Source organism: Canis lupus, chromosome 30, assembly GCF_003254725.2.
Source record: "Canis lupus dingo isolate Sandy chromosome 30, ASM325472v2, whole genome shotgun sequence".
NCBI lineage: Eukaryota > Metazoa > Chordata > Mammalia > Carnivora > Canidae > Canis > Canis lupus.
In genome coordinates, this window is record NC_064272.1 from 25177670 (window position 1) to 25201794 (window position 24125).

General features: G+C 37.3%; 1 long non-coding RNA gene across 1 annotated transcript in view; it reads right to left on the minus strand.

Moving 5' to 3' along the window:
• Window positions 1-1595: 1595 nt before the first annotated feature.
• LOC112675833 (uncharacterized) overlaps window positions 1596-24125 on the minus strand; it is a 67612-nt gene continuing 45082 nt past the window's right edge. Inside the window, exons 4-6 of the long non-coding RNA XR_007407254.1 lie at window positions 19384-19544; window positions 4585-4697; window positions 1596-1824 (exon numbers count right to left, since the gene is read on the minus strand). This is a non-coding gene — a long non-coding RNA (uncharacterized LOC112675833). The remainder of the gene's footprint in view (window positions 1825-4584; window positions 4698-19383; window positions 19545-24125) is intronic.

Here is a 24125-nt window from a genome sequence, read left to right on the forward strand (position 1 = left end):
AGCCTACATTTAAGCAAATCCACAATTCAAAAACCCCCAAATTAAATTTAAATACCTCAGGGCAACCCATAATGAGTTTAAAATTAAGTGAAATAACAGGAATTTTACTGGGTTCAAAACAACTAATTGTTGGAAGCTGCTTTCACTCATTTGAAGTTCTGTCCAATTACTGCCATTGCATTTCATACCTTCAATTTATATCTTGCCACATGAGTTTCCTTTTAATAATAGGGGATGGGTCAGTCCATTTGCCAGTAAGATGAGTTCTGCATGTATGCCTTAATATATACACTGCAAAACTCAACCTTGAATATGTCCATATGAATTTAGGACTGTATTTGTATCCTTAAAGAAAAGTTAGAGAGATACATGATCTTATCTGCAACTGGTCCTTAAAGAAAAGTTAGAGAGATACATGATCTTATCTGCAACTGGTCATTTGTTTTCATTTAATTAGAAGGCATAATGGCATAGTGAAATCAGAAAGGGCTTTGTACTGACTCCAGCTACCACTCTCTAAAACCACACATTTGTGGCAATCTTAGGCAAGTACCTTTACCTCTCTAAGCCTCATCTTTCTGTATGTGTAAAATGAGACAACGGTACACTTAACTGACAGAACTGTTGTGTGGGCCAGATGATCATAAATGTAAAGCATGTAGGATAATGCTTGGCATATAGTAATCACTCAATAAATTCCAACTACTACAATTAGTCACTACCATGCCATATTAAAAAAAAAACAAAAAAACATGCAAATTAACAAGATGCAGGGTCTTGATCCTCAAAAGGGTTGCCAGATATAGCAGATAAAAATACAGGCATGGTACAATATTTGGGACAGAGTTACACTAAAAAAGTATTCACTGTTTATCTGAAATTCAAATCTAATGGGGGCATCCTGTATTTTATCTGGCAATTTAGTGCTTAAGTTCTAGTACTTAAAGACCTTAAAATTTCATATTTTCCTTTAAATTCTTGGGAATCAAGCAAAGGGCAGGTTAGAAGAGAAATGTTCAGATTACTGCCTTAATTCTTCACTTCACTTTGGGCATAGAGACAGAAAGTTTCCACTGTCACTCTGGATGTCCTTGGGACACCATGACATGCAATCAACATCACCTGTGCTGGCTGATAATTCAGAGTATATGATGCCCTTGTTTATAGCATCTTCAATTCCACAGACATTTTTACTTGACTAATTCACTGTTTCATACCAGGCAGGGGGTAGGGAGGAAATCATTCAAACTAAATGCTACTCTGAAGTTCAGTTACTTGGCTGGAAAACAGCAGATAAATTGATAATTGCAAATGGTCTGAAATTTGAATGATTTTTTTCCACTTCAACTAAATCTATTGAGCACACCCAAATAATTTAAAAGTGCTGAAAATAAGCAGTATTGGGGATTAATGAAAGCAATATATTCACTCTGTTGCATTTATTATTTTTAAATTATAGTACTCCCACTTGAAGAAATGCAATGAGGTTGAAATGAAGCAATTTTGTTGTTAAATACTGTCATTTAGAATAAAATGCACATGACTCTGGAACAGAAACAGCATATACTGTTGTTTTTTTGTTTATCCTTAGTTATTTTCAAGTGAAGCAAAAAAAAAAAAAAAAAAAGTAGTAACAAAGAATTCCTATGTATCAATGATCCCACAGGAAATTGACCAGACTTGGCACAAGTGGTGTGGGATGGGAGAACTAAGGAGGCAAAGATGAGAGTTCAGATCCTGGCAGCTCCTTCTTGGGTTCAGCTAGGAATGGCTCTTCTTGCTGGTGGATTGGCTCTAGCCTCGTGCCTCTAAGAACAGAGAGGGCTGTAGGAAATAGAGAGGCCTGGACTACAGGACATTCTCTGGGGGCACAGACTCTATCCTCATAGAACTTATTTTCTGGTAGAGGAGACAAACAAAAGAGTTAAAGTATTTTTATATCAAATGATGCTAAGTGTTATGAAAGGAAAATGGCCTTTCTTGCTGTGTAACTTTAGGCAAATTACTTACCCTCTCATCAACTCTCAGCTTGTTTGGATTCAATGTCCTTATATGCACAATAAGAGAGATCTACCATGCAGGGTCTTTATGAGAACCAGAGATGATGGATGCAAAATGCACACAGTTCCAGAAGAGAAGCCATAACTGTAATGGTTTTTTTACTATTATTTTTTATTTTGTAGTTTTATTACTATTATTTTCATTATTTTTTCTGCACTTTTTAGAAATGGAAACCAAAAGTATAGCAAAATAGAGTTGCCAGATATAGTATAGAATGCACAGTTAAATTTAAATCTCAGAAAAACATATAATTTTTAGCATAATATGTCCTATAACATACAGAACATGCTCATGCTAAAAAAATCATTTATTGCTTATCTGAAATTCAAATTTAACTGGGCATCCTACATGCCAGCCTTGCCCATTTTATAAAAATATAAAAAACTATCCTCAGTAAAAAAAGTCCCTCCCAGGAAGTCTGTCAACATAAAAATCTTTCTGAGTCACATTCCTCTTTCCCTATTTTTTTCTGTAATGTTGATATTTTCTTAATTTCATTTTCCTTCTATGTTAATGTAGGTCACAGCAACTCTTAATCAAAATAAAGGTGCAGAGTGCTAAAAGCCTTGAGGAGGCTCTATATTCCTTACAGAAGACTCTTGAATATAGGGCCACTAGAAGTGCATCCCTGTCTGTAAAATAGAGTGCCAAATAATGGTGATCTATCTTACAGCATAGTGCAATGGCCTGCAGTAAATTGGGGAACTCAGTGTGCAATGTGGAAAATGCACAAGAAAGCTATTTTTTTCACTCATTTATTCAATAAAAATTCACTGAGTTCCTATGATATGGCAGGCACTGTTTGAGGCACTCAGCAACTCTCAGCTTGTTTGGATGTTCCATATGACACAGAATCTAACCTCATTAAACTTACCTTCCATTCAGGGCAACAAACAAACAAAAAATTGTGTCAGATGATGATAAGTGCTATGGTAGAAAAAAAGGAGGGTAGGATTAGAGAGTTCCAGGGAGTTGTTATTCTCAATTGGGTGACTGAAGAAGGAAGGCAGCCCTGATGAGTGACAGTTGCAGAATCCTTAATTGAAGTCAGGAAGCAAGCTACAAGGATATCTGGGGGAAGAATATTCTAGAGGGATGGAACAACATATCTAAATTCCTGATACAGGCGGGTGTTTGACATATCACAGGAAGACCATTCATTAGTGACGAGACTGATCAGGAAAACATATTTTTATTTCCATAAGCCAGTTTACCTGGAAATACTGGCCTTACATAGACCTCAAGATTTAATTTTAAGCCCAACTCCACCACTGCTTACCAAGTTTACATTGACAAACCCCCTGTATGTGTCCAAAGGTTTGAGAAAGCACCACTTTAGAAGTCTATTCTTAAGGGAAGCAAAGCCTCTTCTAGCTGCTACCACTGCCTTTACCCAGCCTCAATGACACTATAAGGTAACGCTCCCATAGCTACCTTAAAGTTGTACTAGATGTAGGACCTTACAATGGGAAGAGAGCTCCCAGCTTACCTCATATAACTACATCTTTCCCTTCTATGTCAGCCATTTTCCTTTTTAATAGATTTAATTTCTATCCTTTGCCATAATAAGTGATTGATCTAAAAATTCTGTCCCTGCAGGTGCTAGTATACAACTTGGCCTCTGGCATTTGCCCCTTTTCTCTATTTCTTAGTCATCACGCAGTGTATATAACTTGGTAAGATGGTCTTCAGAAGAAGTACTTAAAACCTTTAAAAAATGCAGCTTGACTAGTTTTTCAGTACCTTCACATTTTCTTTCCCTAGAAGGTAAGTTTAATGAGGTTAAACTTGACTAGTTTTTCAGTACCTTCACATTTTCTTTCTTTCACTTTCTTGAAAGTGCTTTCAAGAATAGAACAAAATTATTTAAAATAATCAAATTCATTTTTAATATGCCAACACTATATTAAAGTGGTTCTTGGATTCAGTAATTGTATCTCAGTCTTAAGTAGTGTAAATATATCTTTCACTTACTTTACTTTGTTCTGTATAAAGATCAATTCTAGTAAATTAACATGTTAGGATCTATATATTCAATGATGTAGAAGGCTTCTTAAAGTTCTTTTCACTCTTCTTAGTAAATATTTTATCATTGTTGTGGTGGGTAGAGTAGATACTAGGACATTTTTCCTGTGGCTCCTTCTATCAGAATTAATACTGATACCTCTACAATACCAGGTATAAAAAATTTTCTCTGATAGAGCTTCTGAAAATTTAGTGGGAGCCATTGAAGACCTGGAAACAATGGTTCCTTGTATTTCCTGCACAATGACTTGTTTATGACATTTTGACTGCTTTTTATCAAGATTTCTGAGCAATTTCCAGCATTAACTGACAACAAAGGAGCCCACTACGGGGAAAGAGTCATTCAAGCTACAAGTTCCCTACATTGAATCCCATAACTCCTACTATACAAAGGTGAAGCATGTATTGGTAAGTTATGGGTGCTAGCAAAGTCATCTTTTAGGGAAGTAAAGCCTTCTCTACCTCTAGCTAGGATCACTTCCCCAACCCTATACTTACCTAGGGTTTCCAGTTCTCTGAGAAATGATTACCATTTCACATTTCCTTGGGATGAGATCCCTGGCTACAACTTGTTATCCTCAGATCTGGTTTTAACTCTCAAAATAGAAGTCCTAAAGAAACAGAAACAAAAACAAAAAAAAAGCATACTCTCAGCCAGATCTACCAGGCTGGTATTATTGACATTTGGCTTATGAAGAGACATACTGCATCTCCACTCTACAGAAGCACCAACCTAAAGAAGCACCAACTTCCCACTGTAATCATCTACCTTAAAAAAAATTCTGACAGTGGGAAGTGCTCCTGAATGCCGTATTTTGTGACACCAAAGATGAATCTCAACCTCCCAGAAGTTCTTTCCATCTCACAATAAAAATAAGATGCAGAGCATCAAAACAACATCATTCCCTCCCATTCTCCAAAATACCCAAGAGTAGAATGGTAGCTTATTATAAGCAAACACCATGCAAATGTAATGTACTGATTACCGGAGAAAAATAAAGTTTCCTCTTCATACTGTTCAGTTATCCTGCTCATTTCTTAATAGTCCTACATTCATAAAAGGCCAAAGGACTCTGACCTTGACAAGCTAACTGAGCAGGAAAAGGCAATCATGTGTACAAGGCTGTCACCCACCCCACAAATTATGATAAAATACACCTCGGGATCAGAAAAAAGAGTTGCGTATCTCCAGTGACATCCACAGTAGTACATTTAAGGATCTGAATAGAACAGCAATTTATTTTGCACTAACATGTTTTATGGTTATCATCAAGCATTATGTCTTCCGAGACTGAAAGGTGATGTTTTTATGGACTCTGGTTCCTTGTTGCATTATCTTCACAGCTCAGAAATGATCTCTCTCTTTTTAAGCCCCCCCTTCTCACTCCCACCTTTGCCCCTCATTTAACAAAGCAGCCGCTTTTCTAAAGGAAAGAGGAAAAATAGAATGAATCCACATTACACAAAGGGCACAAAATGAACAGATTCCAACCCTGAACAGTTTCAAAATGAATGATTATCTGGCTAATTAGTGAAATAAATAATAATAATTGCCTGTCCCTCCTCATTAGAGCCCTTAATAGTAAATGGAACCCTAGTGCGGAGTTCCAGCAAGCCAGTTTCACAAGACTCAATCCTGATTTGGAAAAAAGACATATAACTCTATGATGCAGATGCCCAAATGACAACCCCTAAGACCAGATCACAAAAAATGATCTGCAAGGGAGATGGGTGGGGGGATTCCAGGATCTGCAAGGGAGATGGTTTGGGACATAGAGGGAATATTTCTGGCTTCCTTCTATGCTTAAGGATTATTCTATGTTCTAGGCAACCAAGAAATAAAAGCCAAGAAGCTGTGGACATAGAGCACAGGGGCCAGAACATAGAAGGATTCTTACTTGTTCAAAGTTTATGTATCTGGCAAGGTTCATGTTCTTAAAGTCTGATCTAATCCATCTGCACCATTATTTAGCCAGGCTACTTGTTAAACCTACCGTTCTGGGCTCAGACCCAGTTCCACTGACTCAGAAACTTTGAGAGTGAGCCCACAGTCTGCATACTTAACAAGATTCCTAGGTGCTTTGTACACACCTGAACTTAAAACACCACTGCAGTAGTCAGTGGCTGGTGAGACTGGGCAATGCTATGAAATAAAAGCATGTTTCTGCTTTGTGGGGAAGATGCTATAGCAGGAAATGTCATCAGACTGGATCATCTTCTTGTTGGAAGTTTTGGCCTCATGGTTCAACCACAACATCCTCTTGCCAGCGTTCCTTTCTGTACCAGCCTTGCCTCAACATCTGAAGTTAGCAGAGAACCTCGATGCAGTTCTGCCCCTAGAGCCAGCCCAGCCCAGCCAAACCTATTACTCAACACTGAAAGCCTTTGATTGGGTTCTAATGAGGCAGCAGATCAGCCTTTAGGGGTCTGTTCTCAGTGTGATAAGCTCCTCTTAATGTTAATCAATGGAGAGTTCCCACTGCTTGGGCAACATTCTTGTAAAGCTCTTGCTCCTTGATGCCCAACATTTCTTTCTGTGTTTTGAAATCTACCAGTGTTCAAGTGCTGGGTGGAAATAGGAATATAAAAACTGTCTTTAAACTCTCCCCATTTTCTGAATAAACCTTCTTTCAAGACTACCTGGGTCCCTAATCCATGCTGCTTCCTACACCATGACACACTTTATCCAACCTCATAAAGTAACTAACTATCATACGCTTATCAGCACTGGGGAGACAGAGCTGTTTCATGAGCTCAAGGAACTCAGAGTCTAGGCTGGGAAACAGATTGAGAAATGGACAATTATAACACTGCAGTATCCATGGGACAGACTGAGGAGGAAACTTGGGTGGAGTTTCAAATGATGAAGAGGAGATGCTCAAGAGAAGAAAGAATAATGCTCAAGAGCAAATACTTGAAAAAAAAAAAGAGTATTCCAGTAAGGGGAAGAAGGGCTTACACAGCCAACTTAGTCAACAGGCTCCAACTTGTCTGTGTCTGTCACAGTGAGCATAGTGCCCAGGGTCCAAGATACTTTTAGGAGACCACAGAAATGTTTTAGTCTAATTTATCTCAAAAACAGAAGGAAAAATAAATACAATGATAATGAATATAGACTAATCTAGCCAGTTATACTCATTTTTATACCAATGCAGTCATAAAATACAGTATTTAATTTTTTTTTTAATGGAAGAAGAGGCCCATAAAGGTAAAAGTGCCTAGGGCACTCAAAAGCTATAATGTCGGGATCTCTAGGTGGCTCAGTGGTTTAGTGCCTGCCTTTGGCCCAGAGCGTGATCCTTCATCCTGGAGTCCCAGGACTGAGTCCCTGCATCAGGCTCCCTGCATGGGGCCTGCTTCTCCCTCTGCCTGTGTCTCTGCCTCTCTCTCTCTCATAAACAAACAAACAAATAAATAAATAAACAAACAAATAAACAAATAAATTTATTATTTATTTTATTATTATTTTTATTTATAAATAAATAAAATCTTTTTAAAAAGCCATAATGTCTAAGTCATAACCAGTGGCTAATGCAAAGATACAGGTGAGCAGTAACGTCTAGAAATGCAAGCAACAATACCTATAACGCACTGAGCCCTTACTCTATGCAAGACACTTTTCTAAGAGCAAATATTCTTTATTCCTCACAATTCTACAAAGTAGGTACAATTACTACTACCACCCCCATTTTACAGATAATGAAATCAAGGCAGAAGAAAATAAGTTCCTCAAACTCATATAGATAATATACTCACACTTCATCCAGATAACCAGGTCACCTATTTAGGCACTATTACTCTAGAGTCAACACACTTAGGCTCTAGGCTGACTCCCTGAATTATTTACAGGCATACTTCAGAGATATTGTGGGTTTGGTTTCAGACTACCACAATAAAGAGAATATCACAATAAAGAAAATCAAGTGAATTCGGGGGTTTCCCAGTGCATATAGAAGTTATGTTTACGCTATACTGCAGTCTGTTAAGTGAGCAATAACATATGTAAAGAAAAAACATACACACCTTAGTTAAAAAAATACTTTATTGCTAAAAAATGCTAACCACCATCTGAGCTTTCAGCAAGTTGTAATCTTTTCACTGATGATTGGTCTTCCTTCAATATGGATGGCGGCTGACAGATCAGGGTGGTGGTTGCTAAAGATTGGGGTGGTTGTGGCAAGCTCTTAAAACAATAATGAAGTTTGTCATATTAGTTGACTCTTTCTTTCACAAACAATTGTTCTGAAGCATGTGACACTGCTTAGTAACATTTTACCCAGAAAACTTTCTTCAAACTTAGGAAATCAATCCTCTCAAATCCTCCCACTGCTTTACCAACTAAATTTATGTAACATTCTAAATCCTCTGTTGTCATTTCAACAATCTTCATAGCATCTTTACCAAGAGTAGATGTCCTCTCAAGAAACCACTTTCTTTGTTCATCATAAGAAGCAGCTTTTTGTGTTTTATCATGAGACTGCAGCAATTCAGTCCCATCTGCATGCTCCACTTCTAATTCCAGTTCTCTTGCTATTACCACTACATCTGCGGTTACTTTCTCTCCTGAAATCCTGGGCTCCTCAAAGTCATCCAGGAGGGTTATAATCAACTTCTTCCAAACTTCTGCTAATGTTGATATTTTTAACCTCTTCCCATAAATCACAAACATTATTAATGGCCTCTAGAATAGTGAATCCTTTCTAGAAGTTTTTCAATTGACTTTGCCCAGATCCATCAGAGAAATCACAATCTGTGGCAGCTAATAGCTTTATAAAATGTGTTTCTTAAGTAATAAGACTGGAAAAACAAAAGTACTCCTTGATCCATGGGCTGCAGAACAGGCATTGTGCGAGCAGGCATGAAAACAACATTCACCTCACTATACATCTCCATCAAAGTTCTTGAGTGACCAGGTAGGTACACTATAAAGGAGTAGTATTTTGAAATCTTTTTCTCTGAGCAGCAGGTCTTAACAGTAGGCTTAAAATATTCAGTAAACCATGCTGCAAATAAATGTGCTGTCATTCAGGCTTTGTGGTTCCACAGATATAACCCAGGTAGAGTAGATTAGAATGATTCCTAAGGGCCCTAGGATTTTCATCATGGTAAATGAGAATTGGCTTCAACTTCAAGTCACCAGCTGCTTTAGCCCCTAACAAGACAGTCAGCCTGTCTGTTGAAGAGTTGAAGCCAGGCATTGACTTCTCCTGCCCAGCTATGAAAGTCCTAGATGGCATCTTCTTCCAATATAAGGCTTTTCCATCTGCATTGGAAATCTGTTGTTTAGTGCAGCCACATTCACTAATTATCTTAGCTAGATCTTCTGGATAACTCACTGCAGCTTCTACATCAGCACATGCTGCTTCATTTTGCACTTCTATGTTAAGAGGATAGCTTCTTTCCTTAAATCTCAGGAACTAATGTCTACTAGCTACAGACTTTTCTTCTGCAACTTCCTCACCTCTCTCGGCCTTCAAAGAATTGAAGAGAGTCAGGGCTTTGCTATGGCTTCAGTTTTGCCTTAAGGAAATGTGGCTGGTTTGATTTTCTATTCAATCCACTAAAACTTCACTTTCTCATCATTCATGTATTTACTGGGGTAGCATTTTTAATTTCCTTCAAGAATTTTTCTTTTGCGTTCACAACTTGGCTAACACTTTGGCACAAGAAGGCTAGCTTTCAGCTTATTTCAGCTTTTGACATGCCTTCCTCACTAAGTTTAATCATTTTTAGCTTTTAATTTAAAGTGAGAGATGTGTTACTCCTTTTATTTGAACATTCAGAGGCTACTGTAGGATTATTAATTGACCTAATTTCAATACTGTTGTGTCTCAGGCAATAGGGAGGCCCGAGGAGAAGGTGGTGAGGGATGGCCAATCAGTGGAACAGTCAGAACACACACAACATTAATCAATTAAGTTTGCCGCCTTTATTAGTGCAGTTCATGGTGCCTCAAAACAATTACAATAATAACATCCAAGATCACTGATTACATATCACGATAACAAATATAATAATTAAAAAGTATGAAATATTGCAAAATGCACAAATACTGTTGGAAAATGGAACCAAAAGACCTGCTTGATGTAGAGCTGCCACAAACCTTCAATTTGTAAAACAAACAAACAAACAAACAAAAAACACAATGTCTGCATAGTGCATAAAGTGAGTTATGCCTGTAATTATCTGTGATGAAGAACCCATTTTCCTTCTTTCCAATAAGTTACAAACCATATGTTTGTGGAAAAAAACAATAGAGAAGAATTGCTAGGGAAAAAAAAGGAAAAAATTGCTAGAAAGGTGCAACATAAAATGAAAACATATAGAAGACAACGCCAATTTTTAAAAAAATAAATGGAAAAGACATAAAATTATAGCATAATAGTTACACTTGGACGTTGTAGCCATGTCAAATTTATACAAAAGTTTCTAAAAGCTTACCCTCAATGGCTATGCTTACCACATCTCGGACCAGTAATGAACAGTTTGTAGGCCAACATGGGTCCCTGCAAGCACGTTGGGTATAAGCACTGCTCTGGCTTATACCGCCAGCTGGATGATCTGCAGTTTGTTTCTTTACGTAGTAATGGAGTGGAAGGGAGTCACACAAAGGAGGGTGCCACTTCTCTCAAATGTTGGTTAGAGGGCTTGAGAAGGGAGAGGTTTGGGAGGTAAGAGTGAATTAGGATGTGTACGTTTTTCACCAACTTGAGGGTGTGTGTGTGTGTGTGTGTGTGTGTGTGTCAGGGACTTGCTTATTACAGGCAGAATTGGGGGTGGTGTTACCTGAGCTTCTCATTCATTAAAGCCTGAAATTTTAGACTTTTGTTTCAGCCTTAAATGAATTGATACATATATATCATTGAGGCACACTCACATAATCGAAAGATGTTCAACTACAAACTTTAAATTGGGCCCCACAGATGGTCCACACTCCCTGTGGTGCTCTATGGGCTATTGTTTTTAATTTAATCCCTCATTTGTCTTATAAACCATATAACTGTGTTGATTACATAATTTTGCATCAAAAACTGGTAATTTATTAATATAAACACAATATATACCATATTTTGTCATTTGCTTTCTATATTTTATTTTACATAAGTGAATTTCTGAAAAAGTAGGAGAAAGTAGGATTTTGACAAGCACAATCGTATTTCAAACGTCCCAGAAGATATTATATGGGCAAGCAGGCTATGTGTAGTGAATTCTATTTCCCTGTTTATAAAATGAAAATGATGTAATTGGGTGATGGGCATTAAGGGGGGCATGTGATGTGATGCGCACTGGCTGTTATATACACAACTGATGAATTACTGAATACTACATTGGAAACTAAGTATGTACTATAAGTTAGCTAATTGAATTTAAATTTTTTTTTTATGATAGTCACAGAGAGAGAGAGAGAGGCAGAGACACAGGCAGAGGGAGAAGCAGGCTCCATGCACCAGGAGCCCGATGTGGGATTTGATCCCCGGTCTCCAGGATCGCGCCCTGGGCCAAAGGCAGGCGCCAAACCGCTGCGCCACCCAGGAATCCCTAACTGAATTTAAATTAAAAAAAATGACAAGTCTTTGAAAATCTTAAAGTATTGTGTATTAGCATTTGTTATTAGTAGCATTAAAAAGAAGACAACAGGCTCAAGATGACATTGTTTATGCTAAGCTCCCATCACTAAATTGAGACTTAATTACAGTTTCAGCTCTCCAGAACTAGAATCTTAAATGAGTCAGCCAGGAATCCTAGATCAGCACTAGTGATGTAATCTGCCTGACAGACTCATGCCAGGCCCTAAAGGAACTAATTCTGCAATAACCAACCCACTTTTTGCCTACTATTATTTCCTCATTCCAGCTCCCTTCTGCCTATAAAAATCTTTCATTTTGTATAGTTGCTCAGAGCTTCTTTCTATATGCTAGGCTGGATGCTGCCTGATGTTAATAGATTTTTTCCTTAAACTTTTAAAAGTGTTAATATGATTGTTTATCTTTTAACAATAATATTCTTGAAATTCATATTTTCACATGAAGGTTTGTATAAAATGAGTTTTGTATAAATTTGCACCTATACCTCCTGGTATAAATTATAGTAACTGTCTTAGATCCCTTGCTGCCTTCCACGTTAATCTCAATCAAAATGTTGTATGGCAGTAAATGTCCTTATAGCGAAAGGAATCATTTCAAATGTCTGAAGAAAGGATTTTTATGTGTTATTTCATTACCTGAATAATCTGTCTTGATTCCACCATGTTTCCATTTATCCACTTACTTCCTTTCCATCAGATATTTCTACTAGGATGGTTCCATTCGGTGATGGGGAGCAAGTCTTATTCTTTCCCCACAGAAGGAGACATGGAGAGTTGGGATTTGGGAATTCTGAATTTCCTATTAATAGCAAATCTGCAACATTGTTCTAATTCAGGCATCTAGTCCACTATGGTCACTGTCCTGAAGGAAGAAAAGCAGCCCAGGGTAGAGACACAGCTCACATGTATCTATGCCACATAAGCATCTACCCAGAAACAAACCAAACTACCCATTCATCCATTCTGGAAATGCCAATATTGCACCTCTAGGAGAAGATAGACCCACACCTGATGTATGATAAAATACTAGTAATACTAAAATGACCACCTCTTTAGAAGAAAACAGTAGCATCTTCTAAAAAGCTACGAAATGAATATGTTCTCATTCTATCGCCAAGGAAGGTATGAGGTTTCTCAGGAGGTTTAGTGACCTGTTATGCTGAGATAACTCCAGAGTACTCTTCTAAAGCTTTACAGATAATTACCTTATTTAATTTTCATGACAACCTTGTGAAACAGGTACTGTTGATTTACAGACACATGGAAATGGTGTTAACTTTCCCAGGGTCATGCAGCTAATAATTGGTGGTACTTGGATTTGAATCTGGTTGCACAGGTAAGTGTTTAATAGAATTTATTATATTGATTTGACCCATGTTTTTCCATGTAGATACTTTACACAGCCCACTGGAGGGCCCTCTTTTTCATGACTACCACCAGAACTTCAGATACAGGAGATAGTCAAGCTAATATTAGTAGTACTAAAAATAATGGTTGTAAAAAGCATGTACACAGTGAGGAATTTTCATTATTTTATTTACTTCTCCAAATGGCCTGAAATCAGTATTGTATCATACCCTAATTACAGATGAGCAAAGGATGAGTTCAGGAGATTATATAGTTGTCATAGTCACATAGCTGATTTAGGCTTGATCAGATTTAAACCTGCTCTTTCTAATTCTTCTCCAATTCCCAGCCACCATTCAGTGGTGTTTCTATTCAGGGCAAACTATTCCTATTTGGAGCCCACCTCTCTCCTCTACCTTCTCTTGAACAAACATAGTTACTCTGGGTTCTCTTTCCTCTTTACTCTCGGTCATGCCTGAGGCCCAAAATAAATAATATTTAGACAATTTAAAACTTAGTTGCAAATTTTAAGGTTGGGAAATATTGCTATATCCCATGCAGCCTCCTTCATTGTGAATCAGGTAGTTGAAGAAGCCTCCCAAAAGGCAGAGATGATTTTTTTTTTTTTGGCAGAGATGATTTGTATAAACTAATCTGAAACCAAGCAACCCAACTCCAAGCACTAATAATTACTGAAATTTGTTGAGAATAGCAATAGCTCAGTAAAGCTCAGTGTTTCCCTAAAGGGCAAGTATAATAGGCCTATAACTTCAAACGTGTAAGAATAATTTGTTATTCATGTTAATCCCCTCGCCATTGCTAGTCACATCAATCTCTTTCAAAGGGGGACATTGGGAAAAAGAAAAACCATTGAAGTTTGAAGGGAAAAATAGGCACATAAGGTAAGCAGCAGCAGATAGCAGAGCAACTCTGTGATTCTGCTTGTTGCTGCCTGGGACTTGTAATGTTTCATTAGGATTCACCCTTTACCCCGTGCCCATGTGGCTCCAACTCCCCAGTAAGGCAGCAAGTCAGCCAGATGAAAACATCATCATCAAACCATTCTAGCTATTTTTGGAATGATGATGTTTTCAAGAATTTTTACTGCAAAGGTCCAAGCAAAATTACGAGCCCTTGTTTAAGTCCATGCATTCTTTGCCGATTCAGTTTTAACTCAGGAATGGTACCCACTTCAAAACATGTATACCTACCCAGATAGGTATAGCCACACTGGTTCCCAGGACTTGGTTTTCAAAGTTGCTGAAGTATCTCTAGTAAAAAGGATGCTTAGAAATAAACAGGTGACAATACAAAAAGGGACTCTGGGAAACCAAGAATTCAAGTGTTCTGAAGGTACAGGCTGTGGGTGAACATCTTCCCAGAAAAGAAAGAAATGATGTTGGTAGTTTTAATGGCCTCCCCTTTTCCTTTTTACTTAAATCACCAATGAAGATTTATAGGAGGCATTTTCCACTCGCAGTCACAGATAGGCCACCATATAACTTCATTTTCTTGTTCCATGAACATGAGAGAGAAGAAAAGGTAAAGGTTTTCCCCTCAGCTTTGGTTTGTCTTTTTCATGGCACCAGAAAAACAATGGCATTAGTGATTTAAGTTTTCCCAGCTCCTGGCCTTTGGGGGAAAGGAAGGTTTCCTTTTAAGTGGGTACTGACCAAAGGACCTAAAGCATAAGAAACTAACTTAATGTTCACTTTCATAAAACAGAGCATTTGAATTTCCCCTCTCCCATCAGCATGGAACAAGGCACATACACTTCCAGGTATAGAGAAGGGGAACCTCAGCCACTGGCCCCAGGTAGTTCTTGACTGAGTAGCCTCTGCAGCCTAGAGCTAGGCTTCCTCTTTCAAACATCGCCTGGAAAATCACTGGAGGAGGAATCCTGGCCCCATTGTTGGGAGGGAGACAAGGCCCTCATATCGCCAGGGGCAGGATCAAGAGACAGAGTATACATGGACATGGGAAGTAGAGTAGGTGCCAACAGCTGTCTAAATAAATTGTTTTGGATTTGGTAGGCCTATATCTTAGCAGCTGCAAACGGCTTTTATTTCTGGGATGTATTTTTTTCTCTTTAGTGATTTTTATAATTTCTTAAATTAAAAAAGTTACATGTTCATTATAAGATATTTTAACAGAAGACATGTACATGTAAATGAAAAGTAAGAGTGCTTAGGTCTCTTCCCCACCCCCACCATCCTACTCCTCAACAATGTTAATTATTTGGGGCATAACCTTCTAAGTTAATTATTTGGGACATAGCCTTCTAACTTTTTTAAGTACATCTACCAGATATATTATTTTAGGTTTATCCTTCCAGCATTCTCTACAGATTCTGCTCTGAAATCTGTGTAGCTCTGAATCTGCCCATTCTCTTTTACTGTCCTAGCCTCCAACGTCAGATACATTTTTAACTTCCTGTCTGCCACAGGACCACGGATTAGGTTCTCACTCACAACAGTTTGGCCTTGACAGCTTGCTCTAGTTCTGAATCAGTTCAGCCATTTATCATGTTTAAAATCTGTTTCCTGGGCAGCCCGGGTGGCTCAGCAGTTTAGCGCCACCTTCAGCCCAGGGTGTGATCCTGGAGACCCAGGATCAAGTCCCACGTTGGGCTCCCTGCATGGAGCCTGCTTCTCCCTCTGCCCCGCCCCTCTCTCTATGTGTCTCTCATGAACAAATAAATAAAATCTTAAAAAATAATAAAATCTGTTTCAACTTGAACATCTTTTTAAAAATATTTAATTATTAGAGAAAGAGAGAGAGAGAGAGAGAAAGAAAATAAGCAGGGGGAGGGGCAGAGGGAGCAGGAGAAGCAGGCTCCCCACTGACTCCAATGTGGGGCTCTATCCCAGGACCCTGAGATCATGACCTGAGCTGAAGTTGGATGCTTAACCAACTGAGCCACCCAGGTATCCCTTACCTTTTATTTGTTTTAAAGAGTTGCCTGGCCTTTCTTTAGTCAACAATATAAGACATAGCCATGGTGGTTTTATAAGTTAAAATGCAAACAAGTTCTGAAGAAAACCTTCTAGCCTACAGGGAATGAGTAGTATTGCCTAGATTCTAAGAAAACACTGCTTACAAGATTTAACAACTTTTGTAAAAAAAAAAATACTATTAAGCATATTTATGAACTATAAGATTATTATGAACCATCAATTGTTGAAGCGTTTTTCTTTTTTAAAGTGTTTTTATGTACCTTTCTGAGTCAAAAAAATATGGTACTTAACTCACTCATCTTTTATGATGTGAAAGTCATAACCCAGACCTTTCTTTTGCCATGGTTTACCCCAATATATTATCTTAGGTATCTATGACCTTAAAAGATGGATAGTTTCAAACACTGGATACTTAAATGTACACATGAGTTAGAACCTGAATTTATCTAAATCATCTTGACATTTTAAACTAGCAAACCCTTCTTTGCTATGAAAAGGCTGTCTAGAATGATTGCTCCATTAGGAATCCTGCCCATGGCCTTTAAAAATAAATCATACCTATAGGTGATCCTTCTCTCCATGGCTGTGGCAAAAAGCATGGGTCTTAGTCACAAGCAGTAACTGGTCACTTAGCAACAGGTACCACACACCACTCCATGGTCTCCCCTCACTAGTTAACTGGCAATTCCTCTAAAAAATAGTTTTAAGTACCTATACATATGGGATGATTGAGCCACAAGGATGTCTTGATGAAGAGGTGGGATCTGAGATACGCAAATTATCACAGTCCTACCCAACCTGTTACATCTAAAATTCTACCACCAGAAATTAATTTATTTGGACTTAAATGTGTCCTGAGAAGAGCAGTATCTTAAGTTCTTGTCATTTAACTAATTCATGATTAAAAAGCTACCAGGATGGAAGGGTGAGGAACAAGATATAAAGGAGACAACCAGAAGGTGAAGATGGACGTTTAAAACAAAGTTAAAGTGTCAAAAACAAATTACAGTCTCTTCTTCATCTTCATTTTGGCTTGTCCTATTTTGGAAAGATTTTCTTCTTAGCAGTAGATAATCTTCAGAATGAACAATGATTCACTCTAATGAACCTGAAGAGGATTAATTCTAAGCAGATACTCATATACTTTGGAACCAAAATGAGTTTTTATGGATTCTAACCAACCTGACCTTCTTTTCAGTATAGCCTTGAATATCAATGATAATGTTAATACACATAAAGAGACACTATGAAGGGGAACAACAGCTTGGATTGAATCCAAGCAAAAGACAACCCCACTTTGTTTCAAGACCCTCCCTGCTGTGGGGCTAATTCCTCACAGAAAACAACAAAACTATTAAAAAATTTAATAAAGCAACCAATTAAATATTTCAGAGAGCCTCATTAAAACATTTCACTATTTGCACTGATTATCATGTGGCTACTTATACGGATGCCCATAAATCTGACTGCATTAGGTTCCCAGGCCTTTGGTTCAGATCATTTCTTCTCCCTATGTGGACGTGCCCAGGAAATGAGATTTAATGAGTCACTGGCCTCCCTGATAATCACAGGAGAGCTCATTAGCTCTTTGTCAGATTTGTACCTACTATCTGCCCCCAATATGCCTATGACTTCTTTTGAGTTAAGTATGATATTACCAAAAGGGAGAACTCAAAAAGCCTGTCTGTGCTAAATGCTGCAGACTTGAAACATTATATAAATATTTTTACATATGTTAAAAGGCATCTGAGAGCAGAAGGGAAAAAATAACAGAAACAACATCCTCTATTGGTGGCATCACTACTTAGATGACATACACGTCATTAAAAAAAAAATAAAGTTTGACATTTGTACCTTTGTAAGCCTTGCCAAATCTGTTTTGGCTGAGTCAAAGCAAGAGAAGGTTCAAAGGATAGAAGAAAACAATCCTTAGAATTCATCAAATTTGGGGAGTCTTCCATTATGCAACTTAGGGTGCTTCACCGTGGTTTCCCAATCTCATGACTTTGCATTTTCACTGAAAATGACCAGAAGGCTCTCATGGCATTTCATGGGAAGGGGTGAAATCTTGCACTCCAAGAAAAGCTTTAAGTGAATCTTACTCCTTCCACAGAACATCTTAGTAATAAGTTTGACTTGCTTGGCACTGAAATTGCCCATAAAGGAAACTGTGACATTAATAAACTTCAGCAGAAATCATCTGAGTGATTTTCTGGGTTCTCATTTGGGTCTTCCCTAAATACAGAGTTATCTGAGTAAGGTGTTGACACTGTGTGGCTGAGCAACTGCCAAGGACCAGTGCCAGTTCTTAATCAATGTTTATTGATCCAAACAAGAGCCATAAAACCTACGTGGAATGCATAAGAGTATTTAGTTCTACGGTCCTTAGATTCAAACAAAAATGGTGCTTAACTTTTAGAAGGTTGCATACCCTTTTTTTTTTTTTAAACACACACAAATAAGAGGAAGAGGCAAAGGGAGAGAATCTTCAAGCAGACTCCCCACTCAACATGGAACCCCAAAGGGGGCCCAATCCCACAATCCATGAGTCCATGATCTGAGCCAAAACCAAGAGTCAGAGTCAGATACTTAACTGACTGAGTTACCCGGGTGCTCCAGAGGTTGCATACTTTAAGAATCTGATGGAAACTATTAACTGGCTCCCAAGAAAAATGCACCAACCTCTTAACAAATGCATATGCAGATGTATACAACACACACACACACAATTTTTTGTGTAATTCCAGAAGATTCTCAAACACTGATCTTATTTCTGCTTGGGTCCTTGGACCTAAGATTAGATCTTATATAGATTATGATATCCAGGGATGTAAACTAATACTTACTGAGAACTCACTATATGTCAGTAACTACTACATTTCATTTAACCCCTATAACAACCCCAATTATATATATATATTATATATATATTATATATATAATTATATATATATACACACAATTATAATTATATATATACACACACACACATATATATATATATATATATATATATATATATATATATGATATGATATGGGAGAGACACGTGGAAAGAGGCACAGATAATTCAATCAACATTCCCAAAAAGCTAGTTAGTGTTAGAACTGGGGCTTCAAACTCAGTGTGGCTCTGGAGTCTGTACCGAACCACTAGGTGATGTTGCCTCTCTTATATACCACATTTTTGTTTCAAGGCGTGTTCACTTTTGCTTTCTCATTTAATTTTTGTAACCTCCTCCAGGAGTTAGATTAGGAAGGTATCTCCAATTCAGTGGGTGTTAAGGGCATTTCAAAGTGGGCAGAAGATTTGCTTTCTACTCTCTTTTTCAGACAATGAGGACTATAACAATGAAGTCATAGTTGATGAAATTAAAAATTAAAAACCAAAATTCTGACTTGAGCCTACCTCCATTAACTACAGATTGAAATGCCCTAGGAATATTTCTAATTCCTTTCTTCACAACCAACCACTGCCTTGAGGACTAAATCAGCATGGTAAGGTTTTGAAGCCATGTGGTGTTTCCTGCAAAAACTTGGCTTCCTGCAGTTCACAGAGCAGTTTTGTTTCTACAAAGGAAAAGGCATGGGGAAGAGAGAGAAGAAAAGTCAAGTTGTCAGTCTGCAGAAAATAACAATGCTGTGTGTCTATGACTGTACTAGACATTACATACATATCTTTGTCCTTACATATAGCTCTAATTCTAATTGACATGTAAAAATACTTTTTAAAGTATTTAACCCTCCTTTATCTGAACTCCACTTGGTATCCTTCAGCAATTGGCTGTTCCCACTCTTTTTTGTAGGTTTTTTTTTAATTGAAGTATGATTAACACAGTGTTATATTAATTTTAGATATACAATATAATGATTCAACAATTTATACTCAATGCTCACCATGATAAGTATACCCCTTTCAATCCTATTTATCTATTTCACCTCTCTTCCCACCTACCTCCTCTGATAACCACTAGTTCTCTTTTTACTGTTCATTTGTTTTGTTTTTTAAATTCCACATATGAGTAAAATCATATCATATTTGTCTTTCTCTGACTTATTTCATTCAGCACTGTACTCTCTAGATCTATCCATAATGTTGCAAATGGCAAGATTTCATTCTTTTTTATGGCTGAGTAATATTCCATTGTATATATACCACATTTTTATTCATTCATCTATTGATGGACACTGGGGTTGCTTCTATATCTTGACTATGGTAAATAATGCAGCAGTAAACATAGGTGTATATATCTTTTCAAATTATTTTTTTTTCCCTTGGGTATATATCCAAGAGTAGAATTGCTGAATCATATGGTAATCTCATTTTCAATTTTTTTGAGGAACCTCAATATGGTTTTCCACAGTGGCTTCACCGGTTTGCATTCCTACCAACAGTGAACAGGATTCCTTTTTCTCCACATCCTCACCAATGCTTGTTATTTTTGTTTCCATTCTTCAGTGAATCTCTCCCTCCTTAAAACCCATATTAGTATGTACTGCTCATTCTTCACAATCACTCAATGTCAGACATTGGTCTCAGCTTCTCATTCGGGTGAAATGGTAAGACTGCACGTACATAGCTTCCAATCTCCTTCTTTTAAAAATACACAGAAATACTCAGGGAAATGTAGCAAAAACTATTCTGAAAAAAACAAACTTGAAAGAATGTGAGAGAGTAAAGATGAAAGAAATTCCTATGTACTAGAAATAAAGAGAAACACATAGCCAGAGCTGCCATTTTGCCATTTGTGAACTGATGCTTTGGTGGCCCAGCAGGGTGTGGATCTACATATAAGCCCAAATGGTGGGAGGTTGGAATTTAAATGCCCACTTAGCAGCAGGAGAGGAAGAATAGGACCTGTGCATGGTGTGGAGGCAGAACTGACAAGCCTGTATAAAGTCAAGATCCTAGAAGGCACAGGAAGGAGTCAAGGAACTTTCTTTTCCCAGTCCCAAGTGAAAAAAAAAAGTCAGTTATGGAAAATCAAAATTCCAAGCCTGTTTGGGCATCTAGGGTGCAGAGTCTGAACTCATGTTATCCACCCATAAAGAAACCTCAGTGAAGAAATTAAAATAAAAATTGGCTGCAGACCAATGAAACCACTGAGATACTCATCATAAGAAAATACAAAGCTCCTCTGCAGAAATACTTTCACGACCCAAAGATCATGGGATGTCCCCAAGACAGGGACAACCCTTTGGTGAAAGTAAGTTCACAAGTAAAAGAAAAAAATTACAAATCACAAGCAAAATGATCCTTCAAAAGAGAGAGTAAGCAGACAAACAGAAAATTAACACTCTAAGAATTTAACATGATAGAACAATCTGAAACAGGAAATAAAAATAAGCATGTTCAAAATCATTAAAGACAAAAGATTAGAAGCCATGATGTAAGAACAAGATATCATATAATAAAAAGAACTACTTGGAAATTAAAAAAGAATCACTGAAATTTAAGACTAAATAAATGGCATATTAGTGTTCCAGGGCTGCCCAACAGAGTATCACACATTTTTTGACTTAGAACAAAAGAAATGTTTCTTCCCATAGTTCTGGAGGCTACAAGTATGAAATTGAGGAGTTGGCAGGACCACGCTCCTTCACCCAAAGAGGAAGGATCCTTCCTTGCCTCTTCTAACTTCTGGCAGCCCCTATGTTCTTTGGCTTGTGGCAGCCTAACTCCAGTCACACAGCCCTCTCTCTAGGCTTAGCGTGTCTGTGTCCGAATTCAACACCCACCCCCCTGCCCTACCACCTTCTTACGGATATCAGTCGGGTTGGGTTAGGATCTATTCTAATGACTTCATTTTTAACTTGATTATATCTGTAAAGACCCTACTTCTAAAATAAAGTTATATTTAAAGTACTGGGAGTTATGACTTCAATGTATCTCTTTTGGAGGACACAATTCAATTCATAACAAATAAATTTAGCAGTAGATCAGGTACAACAGAAGAGAATCAATTTAAAAAAAGATAAATCAGGAAATAATCCAGAATGCAACATAGAAAAATTGAGATAGAAAATAATCAAAGACAAGTCCAAAGTTAGAAAGGACACGATAAGATCCACTATATATTCTTAAGAGTTTTAGAAAGATGAAAAGAATGAGACAGAAGAAATATTCAATAAGATAATGGATGAGATTTTTCCAGAATTTCTGAAGAACATCTCCCTCTATCCAGGAAACATGCTAAGAGCAAAGTAGTACAAACAGAAATAAATCCACAGAGATATATAATGTAATGAAACTGTAAGTCATCAAAAAAATCTGAAAGACATGAGAAAAAAAGATTAACTATAAGTAAATAAAGACTAGATTGACAGCTGTTTTCTCATCAGCAAAAACAGAAACTAAAACTAACCTATGCTGGTAGAAGTCCAGATAGTGTTTAACTATTAGGGGGCTGGCTAGTGGCTGGCTGGGGACACCAGGAGAGCTTCTGGGGTGCTGGCTGTGTTCTGTACTTTATCTAGGTTTTGATTACACAGATTCATTGAGCTGTAAATTCACAATATGTATGCTTTTCTACATGTATATTACATTTCAACAAAAATTTTTCAAAAGACAGACCAGAAGGCGAAGACTAATATCTTTAAGGAGAAAAAGTCAGTGAAATTGTCGTTCAAATAGCATGACAAAATAAAGACATTCTTTAATCAAAAGAAGATTGTGAGATTTTACTATTCATCTCCCATGCCAAAAGAGCCACTAAAAGACGTATCACAGTAGGAAGAAAACTGAACCCACTGCAAAGAGCAATAGTGAGGCAAGAAGTTAATAAATGTAAGATAAATCTAAATAAACACATGCTGAAAAAGCAACAGTAGAGATGACTAGTTTTTAACCTAGGAAAAATAAAAATCCCAAGTGGGGAAAACATCATGGATGATGAGAGGGATCTTTGGGTATAAAGGTTCTCGTATAATTTAGGAAAAGTGAAAAAATATTACATTTTGGCTTTAAGCATGCATGGTAAAAAACTAATGATAACCACTAAAAAAAAAAAAATAGAAGAAAATAGAAGAAAAGGAAAAAAGAGAAGAAAAGGAATAAAGAAAATTCAGTCTATTCAAGGGAAGCCAGCAAAGGAGAAAAACTAAACCAAGAAAAAGCAGGGTATGCTGAAACAACCAAACAAGACTGTGGGGCGAAAAATCCAAAGAAATAGTGACATAAATCGTGAAATTTAAAAGGGTTAAATTGGCCAACTAAAGTGAAATATTCTTAAAATTTTTAATAATTCAGTTATATGCTGTTTGAAAGATACATGCATGAAATATAACACATAAAAGTTGAAAGGTAAGAAATGAGGAAAAAGAGGGGCACCTGGGTGGCTCAGTCAATTGGGTGTCTGCCTTTGCCTCAGGTCATGATCTCAGGCCCTGGGATCGAGCCCCCGCCCCCAAAAAATCAGACTTCCTGCTCAGTAGGGAGTCTGCTTCTCCTTCTTCCTTCTTCCTCCTTCTTCTTCTGCTTCTCCTTCTTCCTCCTCCCCCTCTCATGCTTTCTTGCTCTCTCTACTCTCAAATAAATAATTTTTTAAAGGAGGAAAAAGATAAGCCATCTAATATTAACTCAAAGAAAGTTTAAAAGTACTAATATCACAAAAAATAAGTTAAGGGGAAAATTTTTATTTAGGGTTAAGAATTTATAATTAATTTACAAGATATAAAAGAATCAATTAATTCTCCAAGATGATCTAACAATTATGAGATTGAATGAATCATGAATCAAACAACATTGCCTCTGAAGAAAAAATTTCACTGAATTACAAGAGGAAGTTGATAAATTCTAAAAAACACTGTTTTAATTCTGGTAAGTCTAGTTGGCATGCATATATTTCATCTCCATAATGATACTGCACAGTCTTTGAGGTAAGAGTGCCATGTCTTCTGCCATGTTCTTCAGCACATGTGACGCATTTCTCCTCCACCCAAAATTAACTCTTTCTTTATAATGGATGGAAGGCTAAGTGTTAAAAGCAAATGCAAAGCACGAAAAGTGTGTACTAGTAATTTATTACTGATACTAGCCTTTTTGTTAGCAAGCAAACTATTTAATAAGAATAATTAATGAAGACATAAAATAACGGATTGAAAAAAACTGTTCTATCTTACTCTACATCTTTTGCAGCACTTATAAGACAT